The 25,948-nt window shown below is 49.2% G+C and overlaps 1 long non-coding RNA gene across 1 annotated transcript; it reads right to left on the bottom strand.

The window, feature by feature from the left end:
• Nucleotides 1-19,316: 19,316 nt before the first annotated feature.
• LOC117186569 lies at nucleotides 19,317-20,230 on the bottom strand. Its single transcript, XR_004471579.1, has 2 exons — nucleotides 19,906-20,230; nucleotides 19,317-19,857 (listed from the first exon to the last, which is right to left on the bottom strand). It is a non-coding gene; the product is annotated as an uncharacterized LOC117186569 (long non-coding RNA).
• Nucleotides 20,231-25,948: the final 5,718 nt, after the last annotated feature.

Below are 25,948 nucleotides of genomic sequence, written 5' to 3' on the forward strand. Positions count from 1 at the left end.
GAAGAAACAGCGGTTAAAGCGGACAAGTGCTGCTCATAAATTGAAATATCCGAAGAAGGTGGGATATACGAGCAAGTAATGAAGTAAAAAAACAGTATATAAAGCATTCCGCTTAACTGCCCGATCTGAAAATAATCGACCAATTTCTGTACATTCGAAACGAATACGCAGATGAAAATGCTGTGCAAAATAGACAAATTTTGGAAGTTATGGGTGGCCGAGCGATTTAAGACCGACGTTCTTAAACAAGCTCATGACAATCCTACGTCCGCATGCCTGCATGCAAAAGACCATAGAAAAAGACCGTAAAAGCTTGTTTTGGTCCGGTTTAGCTAAAGATATTCGAGAGTTGTAGATATTCGCAGTTGTAAGGTTTGCAAAGCATGCAAAGCTCTAATTATACTTTGCGACCACCCATGGGAAACCACATTTAAACTTGTCGACCATTTGTACATACATCTGCTTGGACCCTATCCACGCTGCAAAAATGGACATGCCGGCTTGCTAATTGTTTTAGATCACTTCAGCAAATACTTTTGGCTACACCACCTGAGGAAATTTACATCCGTAATAGTTCAAGAATTTCTGCTGCCTGAAACTGTCGTTAACGATAATGGAAACAAATTTACATCAATCTTTAGGCTGTTCACCATGTCGAGCCCTGTTTGGCCTAGATATGCTCACGCATGGGACGGATAATAAGCTTCTGAAGGAGTTAGACTTGCTGGAAGAACCCGATTTACTGGTATCTAGGTCGGACAATCTAGCGCAAATCCGAAAAGAGCAAAGCCTGTGTCGTTCCGAGAAGGTCAGGAAGTACTTCACCGACATTTTTCCTTTGAAAAATTCACGCAAAATTGTAATGCCAAATGGGCTCCTAAGTTCCTTAAATGTCGCGTTCGGAAAAAACTTGATAATTGTTTCTAGCTTCTGGAAAATTTGCAGAGCCGAGAAAGAGGAACCTTTAATGCGAAAGACATTAGATCCTGATTTCCGCTAATATTCTGTTTAACGGTGGCAAATTATCGGGATGTGTAACGGTTTCGGCTAGACAGTCCAGATCCAGGAAAGTCTATTGCTATGGTGCTCGGGTATATCGAATGCAATAACCTTGGGCCAATTAAATTAGCAGATCCTAGCATAGTTGGGGTGGGTGCATGCAGGCTCGATTTAGGGAACAGCTGAGCTAAGCTTTCGTAAGTTCTGTGCAGCGCATCGCAGAGGAGCTTTCGAAGCGAAGCGTTTAGATCTTTTAGCAATTATTTAAGCAGTCCAAAAGCACAAGTTCTTTCTCTTTTTGAAAATACGAATCGGTTCAGCTGGTGATTGTCTCCGCCTCGACAAGAATTGAAAAAAAACAAAAAAAATTAAAAAAAAAAATACTTTGAAAATCCCGTGCTGTTTGTGCTTCTTGAAAATCGGGGGAAATTAATAGCCGTGCGCCGAGAAAGCTGGCAGGGCACCTACCCTCTCTTAAAGTGCCTATTTTCCACACCTCGCCACCAATTGTTTTTCTGAACCGTGCGTCCCAAATTTCTGCAAAAAGAAAACAACACTCGTGTCTCCGTGGAAAATTCGGAGGAAAGTGCACTGTAGGAAAAAATTCGATTTTTTTTTCTTGGTCCTCGTGGTTTTGTTTCTGTTTCGCCCATAGGGCCCTGGCAGATCGGCAGCCCTTCCAGCTCACCCAAATTTCTGCACCCATACCAAACTCCCACCCTTGACGGGAGTACTCTTCGTGAACCGACCTTGGTGTGAGGCCGAGTTTTTATCCTTTGGAAATCGTTGGAAAAGTTCACCTGCCCGGTTACATAACCTCCACCGGCCATAACCCTTGCGCCATCCATAACCTATACGCAGGCCCATGCGCTTTGCAGTTGCGGTGCATAGAGGTCATATGGATTACCCCCGTGTGCTCCGCTTATTCGCTTTCTGCGACGGCCTAGAAAAAGCTGTTACGGATCCGGACCAAGATTTTATAGCATAGTGTATCTTTCATTTTAAATTTTTTTTCTTTTGGTTCCTTCTGAACCCTGCCGCGATAGCACCGCTAGCAGTGAAATCTAACAAAACTTAATTTATTTTGCTGTTTGGCAAAAGAAAAAAAAAATTAATTACAATTAATAATAGTAGAAAAACAAAACCGTCCGAAGCCTTTTGACCAGTCCCCCTCCTACATGGGCACACATAACATTGTTTCCACAGCTCCACAACGAACGGCGCCTCTCAGCGAAGGACCACTGTAATGAAGCTGTAAGTGACCCAATATCTATTTTGCCTTTGCGCCGGTATTTGCATAATTCTAAAAGGCATGCGCAAACGGCCGGCCATTGCTGCTAAGAGAGCGCAACGCTTTCGTTCAAAATTCGAAGCTATACGTTGTCGTATTTGCCTATTCCGCTTTAAGCTTGTATTGCTCGCATTCCATGCATTCCTCCTATGCATTAGAGCTTCACAGACAATTACACTTAGAGTCCGCTCCGGCAAGGACATCGTCGACGTACATGAATGACCGGATAATGTGACTTGCTCTAAGGAATCTGGACTGGACGTCGCCTGCTAGCTGTTGCAACACTCGGATGGCAAGAAAAGGAGCACAGCTGACTCCAAAGGTTACGGTCCTTAAATCATAGTCGCGGACTTGTCCCTCTTTGTTTCGAAATTATATTCGCTGGAAAGGGGTGTGTTTCGGATCAACCCAAATTTGGTGATACATTTTGGTGATGTCCGCGTTGAAAACGTACCGGAAGTAACTCCACTTTAGAATCTGGAGGGTCAAGTCAGATTGGAGGCCGGCGTGCACTAGATCATTCAACCTCACACCGTTGTTCGAAAGGCTGGATGCGTTAAATACCACGCGGACCTTCGTGGTAGTGCTCTCAGGCTTGAAGACAGCGTGGTGCGGAAGGTAGTGGATTGCGGACCCATGAGTCGGAGGAACTTCTGTCATGTGATCAAGCTCTAGGTATTCTTGGATTACGGAGTCGTACTGCTCTTGTAGGGGAATGTTTTTTTTCAAGCGACTTTCGCTCCTTAGGAACTGGACCAGCGCGCTTGCTCTTGAATACCCCAGATCTGATCCGAGATGATCTGGGTTGCGAAACGGTAACGTGACGACGTATTTCCCGCTTGCCGTTCTCGACGTAGTTCGGAGTACGACTCCGACTCGCTTACTATTTTGGTAGGAATATCCTCCACCTCCCAAAACTTTGTAAGGAGTTTGTCTAACGGTGTCTCTATCTCGGTGGAAACTTTCGTGGAGAAGGATGAGACCCTGCCTTGTACCGTGTTTGGCACTGGGCCTGTAAGAACCCACTCGAAAAAGGTTTTCTGTCCGTGGAGAGATCCACAGAATAGGACATAGTCTGTGGCGTCCAAGTGTAAGCCTGGTTTGGTCGGGAAGCGGATGGGAAAATGGTTATTCTTGGACTGAGCGGATATTATCCAATTGAGGCCCGAGACCAGTGCCTGGACAAGACGGAATGGAAACATAATGATCTGGAAGAGACGTTCCGTAATGAACGTTGCCTCGGAGCCCGGGTCGATTAGAGCGCGTCCCAAAGTGACAAATATTAATAATAGCCGTTCCCAGGAGTACAGCCCTCTTGCCGGAGGCGAAATACAAACAAAACAGGGTCTGTTAGACACCGGCGTAAATATAATATATACATTATATAATATAATATAATGTATAGGTGCTGAAGTATCTCGGACTGATTTTTCATCCCTTTCTAAATATAAACTAACAAAAGCCAATGCAAAAACAGCAGATGGACCAAAGTCAATAGATACTGGGGGTGTTAAATGTCATCATGCGGTATCGAACTTTTGAGAAACCTATGAAGTTAAATATAATTCCATCCCTGAAATAAAATATAATTCTCGGTCACGATTTTTGGAGATCCTTTTCGCTGGCCCCAGATTACAGCTGTCGAGATAAGCTCGAAGGACGATGAGGCAGCCGAACCAGACCCATTACGTTACCTTAGTTGCAGCAAAACCAACAACTCGAGGTTGCTAAGCAGTTATTTTTGAACGCGGCGGAGGGACTAGGCCGTACGGCGTATCGATAGAGTTCAGGCCGCCCCCGTAAAGCAACGATTCTAACCCAGCCCGGTTAGCCCAGCGATAGAAAAGTTACTTTATGCCGAGGTAATTCGCATGTTCCAACTAGGCGTTATTGAACCAGTGTTATTACTCCAGTGCTTGGAGTTCGCCAATGAGACTGGTTTTCAAGCCCAACAAAGTCCGTCTGTGTATCGATGCTCGACGACTTAATGAAGTTATCCGTAAGGGTTTCCGGCTGCCCAAGGCAAATATCATAACCAAGATGGACCTAAAAGATGCTTTTTGGCAGATCGAACTCTCTAAGGATTCAAAGTCACCAACTGCTTTTACGGTTCCGGAAAGGCCTTTATACCAGTTTAAGGTAATGACTTTTGGCCTATGTGTCGTTTGATGGATGAGATCATTCCCCCGGATCAGCGTTACTGCGTCTTTGGATACTTGGACGATCTCTGCATCGTATCTAAAGATTTCTCTGCCCATCTGGCAGTCCTTGTACGACTCGCTGAACAGTTCAGAAAAGCAACCTGACTCTGAATATTTGAAAGATACATTTCTGTGTCACCAGCGTAAATTATCGGGGATAGGTCATCAGTAATGGAGGTGTTTGCACCGATCCCTCCAAAGTAGCTTATAAACTGAACTGACCTCCGCCGAGGAATATAAAACAGGTTCGCGGCTTTCTTTAGGTTTGTGGCTGGTATCGTAGATACATCACAGAGTTTCTTATCAACAAAAACAAGTTAATTCTGACCCCGGAAGCCCAAGTCGCAATGGACTTTTTAAAAACCGTGTTGACTTCTGCTGTTGTGGTGGGAAGGTTAGCTCGATGGATCTTTAGATTGCATCAATTTAAACTCTCGATATCGCTCGAAAAGGAAAAGATCACATTGTCTCCGATGCTCTATCCCGATTACATGAGCCTGAAGTATCCGCAGTAGAGATGAGTATTGGAATAGATCTCGAATCCGATGCCTTTCAGGATGAGAGCTACCAACAGTTAATGTTTGGACGTTGACATGCAATGACTGCATCTTTCAAGAGGCGATGCAGTTACTGCACCGTCAAGTGGCCCGTGTGACATCAGCAGAAGGCTGTTACGCGCGGATCCCAGGCAAAACGCAGCCCTCCTCCCGCCCAACCGACCGAGGGGCGCTGCCGCATGACTCGCGGTGCGTAGCCGAACCAAACGCGAACATGCAAGAAAGATAGCTATTAGACTAACATTCGAGGAAAATTAGTACTAAACTTACTAAGAAACTAAGCATGCAATCAAAGTACAAATACCACTACAGTTACTAATTAATAGAAAGGTGTGTAAGGATTAATAATTTAATAAGAGGAAGAGAATTAGTGGTGGATATAATATGGTAGAGGGAATTATAATCCGAGCATAAGACCCTAAACGGTTCATGCAAGGAATAATTCGATCTACAAAGTGGAAGGAACAACGGTATAAAATTTCTATTCAGTCTAATAGGAATCGTGAAGTTTATGCGGCTCAACAGATCAGGGCTGTCTATGTCACCCCTGATCAAGTTGCGCATAAATATCACACCAAGCATTTTTCTACGGTTAACTAAGGATGGGAGGTTTACTAATAGTAGTCTACTAGAGTAAGATGGGAGTCTTACACCCGCATCCCAGTTAAGGCCCCGCAGAGCAAAGAGTAATCAGTTTTTCTGTACTGATTCTATACGGTCCTGGTGTACTTTGTACTGAGGGCACCATACACAGGAGCCGTATTCTAAGATCGGACGAACAAGCGAGGTATAGAGAGTCTTTGTTATATAGGGGTCGTCAAATTCCCTTGACCACCTCTTTATAAACCCAAGCACGCCCATGGCCTTATTTACCATGGTAGAAATGTGTTCGGAAAACTTTAACTTGGGGTCTAACATAACACCCAGATCATCCACCAGGGTAATTCTCTCAAGAGAACCACCAAATAGGGTGTAGGGAGCCAACAAAGGGCTAGAACGATGAAATGTCATAACTTTGCATTTCGAGGCATTAAGGTGTAACAAGTTTGCATAACACCATGACTGAAAGTTATTGAGATCGGATTGCAAGCGAGAATGAAATGAAATGTCCTTGTACTGGACACAGAGTTTAACATCATCCGCATACATAAGTACTCGAGAGTATGTTAATACTGAAGGTAAGTCATTAATAAAGAGTGTGAAGAGTAAGGGGCCTAGATGGCTGCCTTGTGGTACTCCGAAGAAACCTTTACTGGTAAAGAGAGGGAGTTTTTGAAGAGGACTCTTTGAGACCTAGAACAAAGATAGCTAGAAATCCATCTCAGGAGGTTGGGCGGAAACCCTAAAAGGTCAAGTTTATGCGCTAAAAGGGAATGGTTTAGTGAGTCGAATGCTTTACTAAAGTCGGTGTAAATAACATCCGTTTGTAAGTTACATTGAAAGCCTTTAATAATGAAAGAGGTAAACTCTAACAAGTTCGTGGTGGTTGATCGCCGCCTTATAAATCCATGCTGAGTTGGAGATATAAGTGACTTGCAGAGATGTTGCAAGTGCGGAGTTAAAACCCTCTCAAACATTTTAGGAATAGCGGATAACTTTGCTATACCTCTATAATTTTCTGCATCAGACTTGCTACCTTTTTTATGGAGAGGAATAATAAACGATTCCTTCCAGATCGGGGGGAAGCAAGAAGAATCAATGGATAGGGTGAATAGTTTAAGCAAAGGTCCACACAGAGCCTCGGCGCAGTACCTGAGTACACAACCTGGAACCCCGTCTGGACCCGGTGAAAAAACCGGCTTAACTAGTCGAAGATCATGAAGTAGGGAACATTCATTTAACAAGGGACTGAAAAAGCCGTTCGACCTCGGTAAACCGTATGGGTACGGATGACCAAAGTAGCTTTCCTCAGAATAGGTGGTTTGGAAGAATTGGGCAAAAAGATCGGCAATTGCCTGATCATTATTTGCCGACGTATTACAAAATGATAGCGAGGATGGGTGTGCGAACGTTCTACGCTTACTGTTTACGAAGCTGTAAAACTGTTTAGGGTCCTGAGAAAAACGTATCCTGCATCGAGATAGGTAGTTCTTATAGCATTGAGCATTGAGAACTGAAAAGTTTGACCGAGCTAATACATAGCGAGAGTGAGAAGTAGGAGAACCCACTTCTTGAAATTTTTTATAAAGTCTTGATTTTAAGTTTTTTAGACTGGATAACTCTTTGGTAAACCAAGGGGGTTTTCCAGATCTAGTCGGACAAGAAAGCGGGACACAAGAATCGAAAAATGTGCCAAGAGCATTGTAAAAAATGTTTGTGCCTTTTATGATATCAGTGCACAAGTACAAAGCGGACCAATCAAAATCCCTAATGAGGTTATTAAGCTTCGCAAACTTGGCTTTACGAAAGCAGCGGACACGTTCGGGCAGCCTACTCGACCGATCCAATACAGTTGGTCCTATATCTAGCGACACCTCGAAAGTAGGGTGGTAGGCGTCTTCAGGTATAGTGAGCGGAAGGGCTCGGGTTAACAACACTATGGTCGGATCCGATACAAAGCACAGATCAAGCAATCGACCCAAGGAATTTTTCACATGGTTGACTTGAGACAGGGATAGGTCAAGCAAGCCGTCAACAAAGTCATGTCGTGACATGGGCACTAGGATACTAGACTCGTTTACCGAAGACCAAACAGTTCCTGGCAAGTTGAATTCACCAAGAACTATCATACGATCTTTATCAGATAGCGAGGAAGAAACAGCGGTTAAAGCGGACAAGTGCTGCTCATAAATTGAAATATCCGAAGAAGGTGGGATATACGAGCAAGTAATGAAGTAAAAATACAGTATATAAAACATTCCGCTTAACTGCCCGATCTGAAAATAATCGACCAATTTCTGTACATTCGAAACGAATACGCAGATGAAAATGCTGTGCAAAATAGACAAATTTTGGAAGTTATGGGTGGCCGAGCGATTTAAGACCGACGTTCTTAAACAAGCTCATGACAATCCTACGTCCGCATGCCTGCATGCAAAAGACCATAGAAAAAGACCGTAAAAGCTTGTTTTGGTCCGGTTTAGCTAAAGATATTCGAGAGTTGTAGATATTCGCAGTTGTAAGGTTTGCAAAGCATGCAAAGCTCTAATTATACTTTGCGACCACCCATGGGAAACCACATTTAAACTTGTCGACCATTTGTACATACATCTGCTTGGACCCTATCCACGCTGCAAAAATGGACATGCCGGCTTGCTAATTGTTTTAGATCACTTCAGCAAATACTTTTGGCTACACCACCTGAGGAAATTTACATCCGTAATAGTCCAAGAATTTCTGCTGCCTGAAACTGTCGTTAACGATAATGGAAACAAATTTACATCAATCTTTAGGCTGTTCACCATGTCGAGCCCTGTTTGGCCTAGATATGCTCACGCATGGGACGGATTATAAGCTTCTGAAGGAGTTAGACTTGCTGGAAGAACCCGATTTACTGGTATCTAGGTCGGACAATCTAGCGCAAATCCGAAAAGAGCAAAGCCTGTGTCGTTCCGAGAAGGTCAGGAAGTACTTCACCGACATTTTTCCTTTGGAAAATTCACGCAAAATTGTAATGCCAAATGGGCTCCTAAGTTCCTTAAATGTCGCGTTCGGAAAAAACTTGATAATTGTTTCTAGCTTCTGGAAAATTTGCAGAGCCGAGAAAGAGGAACCTTTAATGCGAAAGACATTAGATCCTGATTTCCGCTAATATTCTGTCTAACGGTGGCAAATTATCGGGATGTGTAACGGTTTCGGCTAGACAGTCCAGATCCAGGAAAGTCTATTGCTATGGTGCTCGGGTATATCGAATGCAATAACCTTGGGCCAATTAGATTAGCAGATCCTAGCATAGTTGGGGTGGGTGCATGCAGGCTCGATTTAGGGAACAGCTGAGCTAAGCTTTCGTAAGTTCTGTGCAGCGCATCGCAGAGGAGCTTTCGAAGCGAAGCGTTTAGATCTTTTAGCAATTATTTAAGCAGTCCAAAAACACAAAATCTTTCTCTTTTTGAAAATACGAATCGGTTCAGCTGGTGATTGTCTCCGCCTCGACAAGAATTGAAAAAAACCAAAAAAAATTTAAAAAAAAAATACTTTGAAAATCCCGTGCTGTTTGTGCTTCTTGAAAATCGGGGGAAATTAATAGCCGTGCGCCGAGAAAACTGGCAGGGCACCTACCCTCTCTTAAAGTGCCTATTTTCCACACCTCGCCACCAATTGTTTTTCTGAACCGTGCGTCCCAAATTTCTGCAAAAAGAAAACAACACTCGTGACTCCGTGGAAAATTCGGAGGAAAGTGCACTGTAGGAAAAAATTCGATTTTTTTTTCTTGGTCCTCGTGGTTTTGTTTCTGTTTCGCCCATAGGGCCCTGGCAGATCGGCAGCCCTTCCAGCTCACCCAAATTTCTGCACCCATACCAAACTCCCACTCTTGACGGGAGTACTCTTCGTGAACCGACCTTGGTGTGAGGCCGAGTTTTTATCCTTTGGAAATCGTTGGAAAAGTTCACCTGCCCGGTTACTTAACCTCCACCGGCCATAACCCTTGCGCCATCCATAACCTATACGCAGGCCCATGCGCTTTGCAGTTGCGGTGCATAGAGGTCATATGGATTACCCCCGTGTGCTCCGCTAATTCGCTTTCTGCGACGGCCTAGAAAAAGCTGTTACGGATCCGGACCAAGATTTTATAGCATAGTGTATCTTTCATTTTAAATTTTTGTTCTTTTGGTTCCTTCTGAACCCTGCCGCGATAGCACCGCTAGCAGTGAAATCTAACAAAACTTAATTTATTTTGCTGTTTGGCAAAAGAAAAAAAAAATTAATTACAATTAATAATAGTAGAAAAACAAAACCGTCCGAAGCCTTTTGACCAGTCCCCCTCCTACATGGGCACACATAACATTGTTTCCACAGCTCCACAACGAACGGCGCCTCTCAGCGAAGGACCACTGTAATGAAGCTGTAAGTGACCCAATATCTATTTTGCCTTTGCGCCGGTATTTGCATAATTCTAAAAGGCATGCGCAAACGGCCGGCCATTGCTGCTAAGAGAGCGCAACGCTTTCGTTCAAAATTCGAAGCTATACGTTGTCGTATTTGCCTATTCCGCTTTAAGCTTGTATTGCTCGCATTCCATGCATTCCTCCTATGCATTAGAGCTTCACAGACAATTACACTTAGAGTCCGCTCCGGCAAGGACATCGTCGACGTACATGAATGACCGGATAATGTGACTTGCTCTCAGGAATCTGGACTGGACGTCGCCTGCTAGCTGTTGCAACACTCGGATGGCAAGAAAAGGAGCACAGCTGACTCCAAAGGTTACGGTCCTTAAATCATAGTCGCGGACTTGTCCCTCTTTGTTTCGAAATTATATTCGCTGGAAAGGGGTGTGTTTCGGATCAACCCAAATTTGGTGATACATTTTGGTGATGTCCGCGTTGAAAACGTACCGGAAGTAACTCCACTTTAGAATCTGGAGGGTCAAGTCAGATTGGAGGCCGGCGTGCACTAGATCATTCAACCTCACACCGTTGTTCGAAAGGCTGGATGCGTTAAATACCACGCGGACCTTCGTGGTAGTGCTCTCAGGCTTGAAGACAGCGTGGTGCGGAAGGTAGTGGATTGCGGACCCATGAGTCGGAGGAACTTCTGTCATGTGATCAAGCTCTAGGTATTCTTGGATTACGGAGTCGTACTGCTCTTGTAGGGGAATGTTTTTTTTCAAGCGACTTTCGCTCCTTAGGAACTGGACCAGCGCGCTTGCTCTTGAATACCCCAGATCTGATCCGAGATGATCTGGGTTGCGAAACGGTAACGTGACGACGTATTTCCCGCTTGCCGTTCTCGACGTAGTTCAGAGTACGACTCCGACTCGCTTACTATTTTGGTAGGAATATCCTCCACCTCCCAAAACTTTTTAAGGAGTTTGTCTAACGGTGTCTCTATCTCGGTGGAAACTTTCGTGGAGAAGGATGAGACCCTGCCTTGTACCGTGTTTGGCACTGGGCCTGTAAGAACCCACTCGAAAAAGGTTTTCTGTCCGTGGAGAGATCCACAGAATAGGACATAGTCTGTGGCGTCCAAGTGTAAGCCTGGTTTGGTCGGGAAGCGGATGGGAAAATGGTTATTCTTGGACTGAGCGGATATTATCCAATTGAGGCCCGAGACCAGTGCCTGGACAAGACGGAATGGAAACATAATGATCTGGAAGAGACGTTCCGTAATGAACGTTGCCTCGGAGCCCGGGTCGATTAGAGCGCGTCCCAAAGTGACAAATATTAATAATAGCCGTTCCCAGGAGTACAGCCCTCTTGCCGGAAGCGAAATAGTTCTGACCACTGGGCTGAGCTTCGGCAGAAGTCGGAAGTGGTACGGAATTGGACACGGACTGGTTGGAAACTGGAGTGCCACGGTGCAGCAGCATATGATGCCGGTCTCCACACGTGTTGCAGTTGTGGCCGCTTTGGCATTCACGAATCTGGTAACCTCTTGCGAAACAGTTTATGCAAAGCAATTTTTGCTTAATATAGCTGGCGCGAGCATCAGGTCTCATCTGAAGGAATTGAGGGCATACCCGGATCGTTGTTCCGAACGAGTGAACCCGCCTTGCAACAAGCCTCCATTGGGAACGGAATGGGTTCTGATTGCCCTTCGAATTTTCTGACAAGGGTAGGCTCGCCCTGGAGTGGGCCTGAGTCTCCATGCCTGGATGGCCGTCCTCGGTCACTTCGAGAGACAGGTACCGCTCCGCCAGAAACTTGTCCATGGCGTGCCAGGCGGGAATTTTGGACTTGGGCGACACGGATTGCTCCCAAAGCTCTAAGGTCGTCTTTGGCAGCTTAGCGGAAATGAGATACACTAGCACTCCGTCAGCGAAAACGCTGTCTGTTTAGACCTCGGAGTGGGTGAGTGTCGTGAGGCACTTGTGGACAGCCCTCTGGAGCTCTTTTAGCGCTGCTGCTGACTCGGTACGGATTTGGGGCAGACTGAAAAGGATCTTCAGCTGGGCCTTGAGGATCAGACTTTTGTTTTGGAAACGCTCACGGAGGGCGTTCCATGCGGACGCAAAGCCCTCGTTCGTGAGTGGAGCCTGTGCCACTATATTGTGGGCCTCACCGCTCGTCTTTTTGTTGAGGTGGAACAGTTTTTCCACTGGAGCCAACCTCGGGTTTTCTATGTAGATGGCGGTGAACAGGTCTCGGAAAGTGGGCCACTGCTGGTAGTCCCCACTGAAAACTTCAGTGTCACATGGAGGGAGGCGGCAACCGCCGGAAGTCGGCACTTGAACGGCCAGTTGCGGCTTGTGAGGGACAGTCGGGGGCTCGAGCTGATCGTTCAGTTCGGCAAGGCATTGCGCGTAGACCGCGTAGCAGTCATCGTATATCCCTTGGACATCAGCTACCACCCTTTGGATCCGCTTCCGCTATCGCACCCACACAGGCCTCGAACTCCGCGTCTAATTTCGCCCAGAGACTTCGGAGTTGATCTCGATGGACTTGGGAGAGCGAGCGGGTTGGTGTGCTTGCATCTGGAGCGCTGAGCTTCTGGTCGAAGCGTGTCAGTCTGCTTGCAGCCAAGGCAAACTTAGACCTGTGGAACTGGCGGCCGATTGGGCCATAGTGCTAGGAACCGTGCGAGGGACTACCGAAGGGAGCAACAAAGCCTCGAAGGCATGTGGTGTGAGGGCCCGGGACGTGGTCGGACCTTGCTCAGCTGGGCCCAGACGGGAAGATGTCGGCGTAGTGACTGAGCCGTTGGAGCTGGGTGGATGGGTCGAACTCTGCGAACTCACCCGCTTAAACTTCTTACGAGATTTATTTTCACCAGTGGGCATGGTTGACTGATGGATTTGCGATCACGCGTATCAGAGTCGCAAAGCAGTGAGCGGGAATGGAGAAGCGGAAGTTCTGAGCGACGAAACGTGGATATGTGGACTTGGTGGAATTTATTGCGAATTTATATTATAGAAATCGTACACAGTGGCCGCAATATATAATATAAAAATACTGCCAGCAATATAAACGGGGGGGAACGTTGTGAGTTTCTGCGTACACCGCAACTCTACATTTATACCCGATACTTAGTCAGTATGGCTCTCCTCCTTTTCGTCATTTGTGGGGGCGGAAGGGGGTGGGGCGAAATTTTGAGATATACGTTTTATAGTGAGATCTAACAGGAGTGCGGATACCAAATTTGGTTAATCTAGCCTTAATAGTCTCTGAGATTTGTGAATATCCCCAGATTTTCATCCTTTGCGTGGGCGGAAGGGGGTGTGGCGAAATTTTGAAACACACTCGTCTCGGTCTGATATATTAGGAGTGTGGATACCAAATTTGGTTGCTCTAGCTTTTATAGTCTCTGAGATCTAGGCGCTAATGTTTTACTCTAAGCAAAGCCGGCTATGCTACGTGTGTGTTAGAGAGAAACAGGGCGAGAAAAAATCAAATTGTTTTCTTGATGCTGGCTATAATAATAATACGATCCAATTCAGATTCTGCAATCTAAAAGATATGGTCATTCTCTACGATTCTGCGTTTTTGGTTTTATCGTATCTTTAAAAATGTGGATGCCACAGATTTTCGTCCTTTGCGGGGGCGGAAGTGGGCGGGGCGAAGTTTTGAAAAATTTTTGTAGCAGTAACATATCACAGAAATCTGGATCCAAAACATCGTTGCTCTAGCTCTTATAGTCTTTGAGCACTAGGCGCTGAAGGGGACGGACAGACGGACGGACGGACAGACAGACAGGGCTCAATCGACTCGGCTATTGATGCTGATCAAGAATATATATACTTTATGGGGTCGGAAACGATTCCTTCTGGACGTTTCACACATCTATTTTCACCACAAATCTAATATACCCCAATACTCATTTTGAGTATCGGGTATAAAAACTGTCCAACCAAGAACGACTAATGAGGATGAGCAATAATATTGAGGCACAAGGTACCACTATATAGAGTCGGTTGAAAAACGAATGGTCAAAACAATATACCCTCGAAATGCAGGGTAGCGCGTCACTTGGCGTTCCGTTACGGTCAAGCGCGACACCGAAAAATATTCTCCCACCAACAACAACTCAAGCCAAACGGTGGAGAAGCGAAAGTGAAAGAAAAAACGAAAATAGTGCACCGCTGCTGCTGCTTGTATGTGTGTGGGTGTATGGATGTAGGTGCTATATACCGTGTCTGGGATTAACGACCCCCCCCTTTTGACGAGATTAAAACAACGGGTAAAGAAAACGGAGTAACCGTTTTATATACAATAAATATATATAGCTAGATATTTGCAAGAAAAGTAATATATGTATGTAAGTAAATATGTGCCGTACGTATGGAGTGGGGTGTTGTTTTGGACAATATATGTAATTAGTAAAACAAAAGGGGAGACGCAGTGCCACGTGTTAGTTTATACATATATGGTTTTATTAGGAATTAAAAAAAAAAAATCAAAAAAACTATGGACCATTGGGCATGCACGGAATAAACAAGGTGACTGCAAGAATATGTGCTTACACATATGTATGTTTTTTTTTTTTTTTTTTTTTTTTTTTTTTTTGTTGTGTGACTACAGGAAAGCTTCATGCCGACTCAGCCGAAGCCGAAGTGAGGGACTCTAACCGCTCTAAAACCAACCACACCTATCCCGGATCCCGGCGGTACTGTCGCGAGATATTACTTCGCCGGGGGGAGATGCCCGTAGGGCTCTTCTCTTAATAATCTCCTTTATCCTTTATCTCCTTGCATTGCGTGCTCTTTCTTCGCGACGCAGTTTGGTAGCCATAGTTACGGCCATGAATCTAATCGAGGCCCAGTTTCCTTCCGACTCCAGCAGGCATTCTGCCAGGTTTGACACCGCTGGCATTCTTCCAAGCTTGTTGCTTAGATCCTCTCGTTCTTGCCGAAATCTTGGACATTCGAAGAAGCAGTGCTCTGCGTCTTCGATGACCCCTGCGCAGACCACGCAGAAGGGGTCGTCCTCGTGCTTAAACCTATGCAGGTAGGCTTTAAAGCAACCGTGTCCTGTCAGCAGTTGTGTCAGGTGATACTCCACTTGTCCATGGCTACGGTTCAGCCAACTCTTCAGGTCTGGGATTAGCCTATGGGTCCATCGCCCTTTGCTGCTGTTATCCCACGAATCTTGCCATTGCAGGATTGTGCGCTGCCTTAAGGCACCTCTGGTGTCCTGGTCCGTAGTCCCCAGGGTTCGCTGTGCCCTGATTCCTGCGGCTTCTCTTGCCAGCAGATGGATGGGAATCATTCCTGCGACCACAAGTGCGGCGTCTTGGGATACCGTTCTGAATGCGCAACACACCCTCAGGGCACACAGCCTCTGGACTGCGTTGCATTCTCGGGCATATGTTTTATGCTTCATTGCATCAACCCATATTGGTGCAGCGTACATTAGCGTTGAGCCAACTACGCTCGCTAGTAGCTTTCGCCTTGGCTGTTTCGGGCCTCCGGTGTTGGCCATGATGCGGGATAGGGCCACTGCCGTCTTTCCTGCCTTGCTGCTTGCATACGCCATGTGATGCTTGAAGCTGAGTCTGTGGTCAATCATGACCCCCAGGTACTTCAGGCTTGGACTGGAGCTAATAGTGCAGTCTCCTACTCGGATCGTGACCGTCTCCACTACTTTCCTGCTGCTTATGAGCACCGCCTCCGTTTTGTGGGTGGCTAATGAGAGATCCCTCCCTGATAGCCATGTTCTGGCTCTCTCTACCGCGTCGTTGCAGATTTCTTCCGCCGCTTCTTTCTGTTTTGCCACTACGACTATTGCTATGTCGTCGGCAAAGCCTATCACCGTAGCGCCCATTGGCATATCCATCTTGAGGATTCCATCATACATGATGTTCCACAGCAGCGGGCCGAGGACCGATCCTTGGGGAACTCCTCCAGTGATTTGGTGCTCACGTGTCCCTTTATCCGTCTCATGTATGAGCACTCGGTCTCTTAGGTAGTCCGCGATGATATTCTGCAGATACGGCGGTATTTGAAAGTTTCTCAATTCTTCTAGTATGTGATCCCAATTGGCAGAGTTGAATGCATTTTGGACATCGAGTGTTGCCACTATGCAATACTCTTTGGTCCCGTACATCCATCGGGTGCCCTCGATAGCTCGCTTTGCTATCTCACATACCTCGCCGATTGCGTCCACCGTGGACCTGCCTTTGCGAAACCCGTGCTGTCTCGGTGAGAGCTGACGCGTTACTGCCTTCTCCAGCCTGGTGTGGATTATGCGCTCGAGGATCTTACCCACTGTGTCGAGCATGCAGAGTGGTCTATAGGATGATGGCTCCTCGGTCGGCTTGTTCCCCTTGGGTAAGAGGACTAGCCGCTGTCGCTTCCATGGTCTGGGGAAGGTCCCTTCGGACATGCACGCATTGAATAAATCCACGTACATTTGTGGATTGGTCTCAATAGCCGTGCGGAGAACGGCATTTGGGACCCCATCAGGTCCTGGTGCTTTGCCGTTCTTGATCCGTTGTAGAGCTTCGAGGACTTCTGCTCCCGTGGTGGCTTCTATTTCAGGTGGCGGTATTCTATCCATCACCCTCTGGGCTGCCACTTTCTCTGGAAATAGGGTTTCTACTATGTTAACCAGCAGATCTGCACACATTGGCGGCGGGGGACTGAACACTCGCAGTCTCTTCATTACCAGCCTGTATGCGTAGCCCCAAGGGTTCGCATCTGCGTCATCGCAGAGCTTTTCGAAGCATTTGCGCTTGGCATCCTTGATCTGCCTTTTCAAGCAGCGTCTGCTTTCCTTATATTCTCCTTGGAGCCTCTCGAATTCCGGGGAACCTCTCGAACGCTGGTATAGTCGTCTTTTCCGCTGGCACTCCTGCCTGGCGCTACCTATTGCAGCGTTCCACCAATACGTTGGCCTGCGGTTGTTCAGGCTTCTTCTTTTCCTTAGCATGGAGGCATCACATGCTTCCAGCGTATGTATAGCCAGTTGGCGTGCTCTCTCGTCAGCCGTACCGTTGGTCTCGTAGTCCTCAAACATGGCCCGGACTATATCCGGCTCTAGCGTTTCGGTCTTATAACCGATCTGCTTACCAATGAACGGGTTAGGTGCGCCTGTTTCCTGGATTTCACATATGAGGGCTTGGTGGTCACTCCCGGTGTATAAGCCACTAACTTCCCACGTTGTCCTGCGGCTGAGGCTGCTGCTCACGAACGTAAGGTCTATTATAGACCCCGTTCCAGCTCTGCCGAACGTCTGCTGTGTGCCTGTGTTCAGCAGTACGGCATCCAACGTCGCAAAGCATTCTAAGAGCGCCTGTCCCCTTGGGTTCGTTCTCGGGCATCCCCACTCCGTCGCCCAAGCGTTGAAATCGCCGGCTATGAGCGTAGGGTGTTTCTCCCGCGCATCTTCAGCAATCCTTTCCAGTGCCTGCGTCGCCTGCTGTAGGCTGAGGCTCGGGGCAGGTAGCAGCTATATATGTGCACTCCATTTATCCGGGCTCTGGCGAATCCGTCTCCGACGTATGTTTGCAGTAGTTGCTGTGTGGGACTCGCACAGCTCCATATCGCTGCCTTCTTGCTCGAGTCAGCAATCCACTCTCCCGAGTTGCGATTCCGGTATTGCTCGCTTATGACTGCTACATCAATACGGTGCTCCCTTATGGTCTGGTCCAGCAGCTGCTGTGCCATCTCGCAGTGGTTGAGGTTTAGTTGGATGATTTTCATCTATCCTTCATTTGCTGCATCGCCTTTTGGTACTGCGGGCACCTCGAACTCGTCGTTTGGTGCTTCGGGTCCTTCACCCGGTGGCGCTTGCAAAGAATGCAACTTGGTTCGTCTTTGCAATCTTTGGCCTGGTGGTCGGCTCCTGCGCAATTGTAGCAGCACTTCGTGAAGTCTTGGCTGCTCTTACAATTAGGCGCGATGTGGCCAAATTCCATGCACTTGTAGCATCTTCGGGGAGTTGACTTGGGTCGTATTCTGCAATACCCCCACCCCAGGCGAATTCTTCCTTTCTCCAGGAGGGGCTTTGCTATAGCCGGTGGAACTTTCAGAGTCAGGGTCTGCGTGCTCCTATAGGCTGGTCTGATGGAGATGGCTGCGGCCTCGCAGATTTCCACCCCTGCCTGCGCTTTGAGTTCCGCTAGGACTTCCTCTTGGGTGGACACTTCGTCTATGTCCCTTACCTCCAAGATGACAGTTTCGGTAAGACTCCTTACTTCAACCGTGCTTCCTAGCGCTTCCTTGACTGCTGCCTGCATCTCGTGGGTTCTCGGGTCCGCCGATTTTTCCAGCATCAGCAACAGCTCTCCTTTTGCCGTGCGTCGCACCCCTTGCACCGATTGCCCTAGCTTTTTAAGACTTGGCTCTGTCTTGACCTTCCTTAGAATGTCTGCATATGAGACAGTGCTGGTGGCGGCGATGACTATTGCATCGCTGCGTGGCGGTCTTGGTCGTTGCTGCTGCTTTGGCTTTGGCCTTTGCCTAGCTACGACCTTCACCCACCCCACATCTCGATCCTTTGGGGCGTCCTCCGGTCCCTTGCGAGCTACGGCGTCCCTCATTTGGCCTTCCTGCGGCTTCTTCTCCGTTTTTTTTGACTTTTTGGGTCCATGTTTTGGCTTCTTCGGCCTTGGGGACGGGGACGGGGACGGGTGGGTGGTGTTCCTGGGCTCTGGCCGTGCCCTCTTTCCCGCCCTCTCCGTCACTGCCGGCTGTGTAACCTTGGCTACAGCCTGCTCCGCAGAGATCGCCTGCCAGCACGATTCCAACTCTCGCTGCAGATATTCGATCTCATCCACCAGATCCCTCATTGGGTTCGTGATGGACCTCTTTGGGAGCACCATCAGCTTCCTCAACTCTCTGGCCTTTTGGCCCAAGCTCGCCAAATGCGCCATGGCCCTCTCCTTCTGGTCTGCTTGCTCCTCTTGGGGGCGCTGCAGCGTTGGAGGAGAGGATCTTGAGCGCTCCTCCACTGCTTCCGCCAGCTGGTTTGGCGATCGCGCCAGAGCATTTTTCCGGCGAAAGGGATTCTCCTCATCCCAGGCGAATGAGCTTGTCAGTGGAGTGCTGCAAGCCGCAGCTTGTTCCCGCTGATCGCTCATCTCCGATCTGGCCGTTGATCTGGCAACTCCGGTTGCTGTGGCCGCGCCCTCTATTGGCCAGACGCTGTCGTTTTCCCGCACTTAGCTCCGTGCCTTTAGTCAGCTGTTCTTCCGTCGTTATCCAACACCACTTGCGGTGTGCTTGGCCAATTTTGCCCAAAAACAAAAAGAAGGCAGCAACCAACAAGTGGCGCCAAGAATCACAGCGAAGAAGAGTAGGAAAACAGGCACTTACCTGCTGTTCCTTCCCCCCCCTTCGGCCTAGGGCTCGACGGCGTCCCACTGGGATTTCGGCCAGTACTATTGGCCAGGTGGCCGCTTCTCTGCTTGCGGACTTGCGATCCGCGCAGGTAAGTAACGCAGCACTACTATGGCTCGCGCTAACAACTCTTTGCCTCTTTTCCAGGCTAACTTCCGACGTTTTCCACTGAATTATACGGAACGATTTAAAAACACGACCGCACTCACTAGAATACACTGTGTATCACAGTGTATCGCACATATGTATGTGCGTTGGTATGCATGTGCATATGTCAGGCATGAAAGCTCAGCTGGTAGAAGTAGGAATATTAGTTACAGACATATGTATGTACATATGTATGACGCTCTCGTTTGAGTGTTTTCCAAGTGCGGTTGTGTTTATCACGAGCTCCAAGTTTTCCGGCAAAAAAATCCGCGCCACGCCTGGCAACTGAAAGGAAAGCTGTTAAGAGCAGGTCACTGAAGCACCGGTACGTACTGCGTATGAAATCGGCCCTCGCCGACCACCCGTTCAGTTGCAGGGGCATATCCAGTGCGCTCCGTGCAGGAGGGGGAGAGGGGTGAACTCTTGTTTGGCGCCTTCCGCTATACACATTGTTGGTGGAGTTAAAGCAAAACAATTTTCTCACTCAAATTTTTCTTTCTTTTTCTGTTTACGGTCCTCGCCGGGAGCCTCCCACTCAGCATCTGATCACTGAGCTGCCAGTCAGGTGATCGCGCAGGGTGGCAACTCGGACGGTGTTGCCGGACAGCCTCGTACGGAACAGGGCTGCCGGAGTGCCGGAGCAGAGTTACGCGACAAACGAAATTTCAAATTTCAAATTAAAATCGACCCAGAATTAACTGGAGCATCGAGCAAAGGAATGGAAGAGGACGAAAACCTGGCTTTCATGAAGGGCAGCAAGCTCGCCCGATCGCCAGCAGCTGCGTCAGCTCCAGGAGCAGAGTTACAGAGCATGGACCCGGACGCCCGGGAGACCCCTAAGAGGGTACGGGACCCAGCCAGCCCAGAGAGTTTGCAAAGAAAAACGCCGCCTAAGAGAAGTAAGGCCTGCCAGGAGGCAACCTGCCTCGAAAACCTCCAAGAGCTGGGAAATATCTTGGATGAAGTCCATAGCAGAATGATGGATAAGAATACGCGCCACATCAACATGGCGACGAGAAACATGTTCGTGCGAATGAAGGAGCTTCACACGAGCATCAATGAAGCAAGCCAAGCATCAGCAGCGGGCAGAAGCGCCAGGCAGGAAGGCCTCGACGCCGCAGTCCTGTGCTCAAAATGCTCACAGAGTACCAAGAGCATGAGCATGGACAAAGAGCAGCAGACAACGACAGTCTGGAAGAAGGATGCCGCGGCGCAAACGGAGCCGTGGCGTAGGCTAAGCCAGCCACTGGTGGATCCGGGTCCCCCCCCTCCCCCCACGCGCCCAAGGCAGCCAAAAGGCGCCAACGCAACCAGGAGGCCGCAGAAGAAAGCCCCGTTGCCGCCACAAGAAGACGTGGCGACGCCCAGCGTTATGAGCCAGACTAAGAGCCCCGAGATTCCGGTCAGCGGATGGAGGGAGGTGGCCAAGAAGACGAGGGCAGCCAAGAAGCCGGCTAGGAAACCTCACCGCCCGGACGCCATGGTCGTCGAGGCGAAAGGAAAAACCTACAGCGAGGTGCTGGCCCTGGTTACCCGGAGAGAAGACGGTCAGCTTCAGGACCTGAGTACGAGCGTCAACAAGGTCCGCCGTACCGCAAATGGTAACCTGCTCCTTGAGCTGAACAGAGGCGATAAAGAAAGCGCAACAAGGATTAAGGAGAGCCTCGAATCGGTACTGGATGGAGTAGCGGAGGTACGAGCCCTTTCCGAAGACACGAGGACGAGGGTGCTAGCGATCAGGGACCTGGACCCGCTAGTAACCGCGGAGGACCTTGTCAAGGCCTTAGCGGAACAATTTGCCATCAAAGTCGACTCGGTGAATGTGAGAAGCCTACGCCCATCATACCGGGACACCCAGACTGCCGTAATTGGACTGCCGAGCAAGGATGCTCAAGTGGTCCTCGGCAAGGGCAAGGTCAAGGTGGGATGGACGGTATGTAAGGTCAAGGAGAAGGACTCGCAGCCTAGGTGCTACAAGTGCTTGGAGATTGGGCACATTGCGCCAAACTGCCATAGTGCGGTGGACCGAACTGGGTGCTGCATTCGCTGCGGCGTCAATGGGCACAAGATAGCAGACTGTCCAAACAAGGCAACCTGCTTCGTCTGCGCCGGGAGAGGCCGAGAGGACAGAGGGCATCAATCGGGAAGCCGGCAGTGTCCCTTCTCGAAGCTAGGAGAGGTAGCCGGAACAAGAGGATGGAAGTGATCCAGCTCAATCTGAATCACTGTAGGGCCGCACAGGACCTGCTCCTGCAGACGGTGAGAGAACTCAAATCGGACCTGGCCATACTCAGCGAGCCGTACAAATCAGGTGAAAACGAATCCTGGGCGACCGACAGAACAGGGAAGGCATCCCTGTGGGCATGTGGAGGCGATCCCTGCAAACTTAGCAATGTGCTGGCAGGAGACGGATTTGTGCGCGCGAGAGCTGGCAACCTATGGGTATACAGCTGCTACCTAGCGCCCAGTCTACCCCTCGAGTCCTTCGCCCGAATCATTGAGGAACTAGCTGAAGACGCAAGAAACCGCGGGGCAGTCCTCATCGCCGGGGACTTCAACGCGTGGGCACACGAGTGGGGCTGTCAAGTCACCAACGAGAGGCCGAATCCTGCTAGAAACCTTAGCATCGCTAGACCTAGCGCTGCTGAACAAGGGCTCCCAGCTAACTTTCTGCAGGGGTAGCGCTGGGTCAATCATTGACCTAACGTTCGCGAGCCCTTCGCAGCTGCGCAATGCAAGGTGGCGAATAGGAGACGTGTACACCGGAAGCGACCACGAAGCCATAGTATGCACCATTGGCGAATGCCCCAGACCCAGCAGATCAAGCGCGAGGAGCAAAGCCTACATCGTGGACACGCTCAACACCAGCGCTCTGGCTAGAAGCCTCGAGACGTGGGAGGCCCTCGGGGACACAAGTGCCAACGAATCGGCCAACCAGCTCGCCTTGCGAATGGAGGAGGCCTGTGACAGGAGCATGAGACAGCGGAAGCCATTCATGCGGCACCACGAGCCAATCGTGTGGTGGAACGCCGACATCGACAGGCTCCGGACAACGTGTCTAAGGGCCAGACGAGCTATGCAGAGAGCGCGACGCACGACTCGGTTCGTCACATCGCATGAGGAGTATAGGACCGCCAGGAAGGCACTGAAGCATGCAATTCGGAGCAGCAAGCGGGAATGCTTTCTCCAGCTCTGCGACACAGCGGAACAAGACCCCTGGGGCAGGGCTTACAACATCGTTATGAAGCGGCTAAGGGCCGGGAGCAAGGCGCCAACGGACCCCAGCACCCTCGAGGACATAGTGCACACCCTGTTCCCCAGCGAGCAACAGAGGCGTCCAGGCCCCTTAGAAAGCGACGCACCGATCACGGGCATCGAAATGATCACGGAAGCGGAGATCCTGGAGGCCGGTAGGAGCCTGCCCAGCAAAAAAAGCCCCAGGCCCGGATGCAATCCCAAATAGGGCTTTAAAACTGGCATTGGCACTACAGCCATCCGCCTTCGCCGAGGTCTTCAATAAGTGTCTGCTAGAAGGTACCTTCCCCGATAGGTGGAAGATTCAAAAGCTACTGCTGCTCAACAAGCCAGGAAAACCACCAGGCGAGCCTTCCTCGTACAGACCAATGTCTCCTGGACAACGCGGGGAAGGTATGCGAAAAGCTCATTGCACGTAGGCTCAGCCGTGCCATTGAAGATGCCGGCGGCTTGTCACCCAACCAGTATGGCTTCCGGAAAGGCAGATCAACCCTGGATGCCATTGGCATAGTCACCAACATAGCGGAGAATGCAATAAGTGGGACCCGCTGGAGAGCGGGCCAAAAGCAGTACTGCCTGCTGGTTACCCTGGATATAAAAAACGCTTTCAACTCTGCGGACTGGGGTAAAACGATGGAAGCCCTACGGAGGCTACGGATCCCGGAATACCTCCTGAGAATAGTGGACAGCTACCTCAGTGAGAGGGTGCTGCTGTACGAGTCGAGCGAAGGGATAAGATCATATAGAGTGACTGCTGGAGTCCCGCAGGGGTCGGTGCTGGGCCCGCTCCTGTGGAATACGATGTATGATGGAGTTCTGCGACTGAACCTTCCCGAGGGCACGACGGTCGTCGGGTTTGCCGATGACGTCGCCATCGTAGTGGTAGCCAAGCACCTTGCAGCAGTTGAAGCAGCTGCAAACGGGGCAATCCGTGCCGTGGAGACGTGGCTCGCCATAGCGGGATTACAGCTGGCGGCCCACAAGACCGAGGCTGTTCTGATTAGCAGCAGGAAGAAGGTGGAGACGGCCCGAGTGTCGGTCGGCGGACACGACATTACTTTGCAAAGGGCTCTTAAATACCTAGGAGTAATGCTGGACACTAGGCTTTCATTTAGAGAGCACTTGGAGTACGCCAACACAAAGGCCGCACAGACTTGCCGAGCACTCTCGCGAATCCTGCTCAACACCAGGGGGCCAAAGCAAGCAAGGAGGAAGCTGATCACCAGCGTCGTCTCCTCTCAGCTCCTGTATGCTGCCGCAGTGTGGTCCAAAGCAACGAAGGTGCCGAGCTATATGCGAGGAGTCGAAGCAATGCACCGCTTATGTGCCATCAGGATCGCCTGCGCGTTTAGAACCATATCTGACGACGCAGCACTGGTCATCGCGGGACTAGTCCCAATAGCAGAGCAAGCGAGGGAAAGGGCCGAGGTGTACGAGCTATCTCGCAGGGACACCCACAATCCTCCCACCGGAGTCGAGAGAGAATCACCCAGGCACGAGACCGCCAGGAGGTGGCAGATGAAGTGGGATTCCTCGACTAAAGGACGCTGGACCCACCAGCTGATTCCGGATATCAAGCTGTGGTTGGAGAGGAAGCACGGACAGGTGGACTTCCACCTCACTCAGATGCTGAGCGGCCACGGATGCTTCAGATCGTACCTGAAGCGGTTTGGACACGAAACGGAGGACTGGTGCCCATCATGTGGTCGAGGTATCGTGGAGGACGCTCACCACGTCTTCTTTGAATGCCACCGTTTCGAGTACGAGAGGCGCCAGCTAGAGGATGAGCTAGCCACCAGCATTAGCGTCGGAGGGATCGTGCCGCTCATGGTAGCGAATCCCAAGGCGTGGTATGCCACCACTAGGTTCGCCGCCACTATAATGCGGGAACTACGGAGAGCGGAGAGGGAAAGGAAAGTGTCGGAGGAGTAAGGAGGAACGGCTGTGCGAAGCAATGCTTTGCGGCCGTACCGCATAGCTACGCCCCATTACCCCACCAACAAACCATAGTCCCAGACCCCCACAATTAGTTGCTAACCTTATATAAGAACTAGTATTAAAGCATAATAAAAGTAATAGAATACAAAAAAAAAAAAAAACATACATATGTACATATGTATATGAATGTAAGCACTGGATCGGAGGCGGAATGCGGATCAAATTAAACCTTTGGACAAGTAGGAGGCCACAAGCATTGGTGGAACGAAGTATGGTTTAATTCTTTGAGCTAGAGCGGTAAGTACATATGGACATGTCCATATGCCGAGGTGTATGCGGAGTAATGCCGTTTTTATGCGGAGTAATATATATCAAATATATCAATCCATATATATCAAAATCGTGATCCAGGGAACCTCCTAGTAGCCATCGAAAGAAATGTAAACGATCGTTGTGTTTCGTGGTAGATATGTATGTACATATGTATATATTCTCTGTGTATTTCGTTCGGGGGTCGCGCGGTAGATCGGCCGTTTGAATCGGGGTGGCAGGCGTAACTAACTCTAAGTCTTATGCTCTAAGCTTACAATGCTAAGGTGAGCGCAGTGTGGATCGTGTAGTGTCGATCGTGGATCTTCCGAGTGCCCCTCCGAGCGTGCGAGAGCGAGTTAGTTGGGACCGGAGTTAGTACAGTGCGCAGCAGTGTGTTCAGGCTGCCCTGAACATGGGAAAATCCTGGAACTAATTTAGTGTACGACGAAAAACGCGAAAATATCTGATTGGGAAATGAGTCCTCAACACCAATTAAAACTTGGGCGGACTTATCTACCTCCGAGTCCCTTACATCGGGAGGTATGTTAAACTGCGAGTTCTTAGCAATGGACCTCAATAATTCAGTCTGAGTTGACCGGTGCAGAAAACCTCAAAGAATGAGTCTGCTCGAGGCAATCATCAGGTCGTGGCGCTCCAAATAGGAGAGATCCTGGAAAATTCGGACATATCAGAAAGAAAATGGGTTCCATTCGTTCCAGACGATGTGAGACGAGTTTTCATAGAGATGCTAGATGATATCTGGTCCACCGTTTCTATTCGACGAAGAAGAGCACTGGTCGATTGCAAAGCTAAGCCCGAGTAACCTGAAACGGATACACGTACATGAGTTGAAGGAGACGCCGTAGCCGCC

The sequence above is a fragment of the Drosophila miranda genome, chromosome XR (assembly GCF_003369915.1).
Source record: "Drosophila miranda strain MSH22 chromosome XR, D.miranda_PacBio2.1, whole genome shotgun sequence".
Lineage (NCBI taxonomy): Eukaryota > Metazoa > Arthropoda > Insecta > Diptera > Drosophilidae > Drosophila > Drosophila miranda.